Here is a 2135-nt window from a genome sequence, read left to right on the forward strand (position 1 = left end):
AGAGAGAATTGCAAGGAGAACTCTGGCTAGAAGAATTTTTTATTGATGACTTCAGGCATGTACAACAAGAGAGTACAGAGAATANCGCATGATATCATGGCGAACATAAATATCGTAATTCATTCTTTCGTATCATAAAAGGGAAGAATCCCGATGCACGTGACATACATATATGCATGAGGTCTCTTAACATATCTAACATGACATTACATAAGCATTGCTAACATCGCATATACGTTTCTTACCTTACATGGCATCTCACATGACCTACATTACATGGCATACTACATAACATGAAAGTACATTCCAGTTGCATAAACATCTCATGACATGACACGATAATTCTACGTGTATCTATGGCATCGATCAACATATTCATGGCATATAATACTAACATCTCATTCATAACTTTACATAACATAAACAGTCAACCGTCAACATAATTCATACATCACATAACATACACAATCTACAGTCAACACAATCTATACATCACATAAATATGGTGCATGCAGGGGCTACAGGGCTCGCACCATCATACAACACGTAGTAAACTAACTCCAACAGTAAGGTCACTTATCTCGATGGTCTTGGTTGAAGTCACTCACAACGAGCTAATCCTAGCGGTTAAATACGTCCTATGATAACCACATAAAAACTTAGGAACCTTTCATAACATACCCTAGCTAAACCTCATGCTATTTATCAAAGTAAACCCCCGACCTAATCTGTCTTTAACGTTTAGGAACCATACTGACCTCGGATGGTAAAACTAAGGGCAGAAACAACTTCGGAAGGGCAAAAAATCTTGGAATCGATATATTATAGTGATACCTTGCCGCTAAGCCTAGTTGCCGCGCCGGCCAACTAAGCCGCCAAGTCGAGCTGCGGGAATTGACGGAACCGAGCCGATTTCGTACACGTGCGAGCCGACCTGCACTGTGTTCGCGTGCGAAGCTGCCGGAGCTGCTGGGTGTGCGTCTGCGGCTCGACCCTATTCCAAAAACCTTGCCTTCCTTACCCGACAAGTGACGAAACTCTAGTTTCCACCTCCCCGATTCCGGCGACGCGCCGACAATCCCACAACGTCCTCAACACTGATTTCCGACGGTCAACCTTCTTTGACACAATGATACCAACATCAATGCCTTACTTCTACTAACTCGATTCTTCTTCCGAAGAGCAACCCCAAGGTTTCAGAGGAAAGCTTGGAGAGAAAATCGTTTTCAAGGGAGGTAAAAGGTTGGGTATAGGAGTATAAAAATAATCTGAAGACATTTGCATTCTAGGGTTTTAGGATAACGAAACTAAAAGAAATAGGAATATTTTTATTAGGTAATAAAAGTCCAGCACGAATTCTTCTATTTCTGGGGAGATTACATTTAATTATTTATTTTATTTTTAGATAATAACTTTAAAAATTTCACGGCAATAATAAATGCATAACATAATATCTTGTCATATATAGAAATAAAAATAACAATCAACCAAATAAGGCAAAAATGGAAAATCTGAAACGTTACATCCTTATAGTACGTTTTAAGGCATTTCAAGTCCACTAGGCATAGACATAATTATGTTGAAATGTCATATACTTGAAAAATACAAAAAGAAAATATACATCAAGAAAGTGGTAAAAAAAAAAAAAAGCACAAGGCTTGACTTGCAGTTATGACCAACACGTCTTGGAGAAACATGATCGTGACAAGCCGCACACTTTGACCTATAATCCCCTGCTCTTATTCTCGTCTCATTACAAAATTTCTCTCAAAATCATAAATCCATATACCCCTGAACTCATTTAGGTATATCGTCCATGGTTGTGACTTAGTAGACCGACTTAGCTCAATGATAATTGTTATTTGTCAAGGGCGTACATCTTCGACCGTGCGGCGTCATGATCTCGACACGCTCATGACAAGTCTTAAGGAAATCTCAAGTCCCATTCACATTTTTCGCCCGAGTTTGTGGCTTCATCAGACCATAACAGAGGTTCGTCTTTGCCAATCGAACACAACTTATGCATTGTTCGGCCACACATGCTGCTCGTGCATGCATGTTCAATCATCTATGAGTATAGCCGACTTGCCTCTATGCCAAGTGATCTGGGTCAACTTGCCTCTACTCTTAGCCAA

The sequence above is a fragment of the Cucurbita pepo genome, chromosome LG20, assembly GCF_002806865.2.
Source record: "Cucurbita pepo subsp. pepo cultivar mu-cu-16 chromosome LG20, ASM280686v2, whole genome shotgun sequence".
NCBI lineage: Eukaryota > Viridiplantae > Streptophyta > Magnoliopsida > Cucurbitales > Cucurbitaceae > Cucurbita > Cucurbita pepo.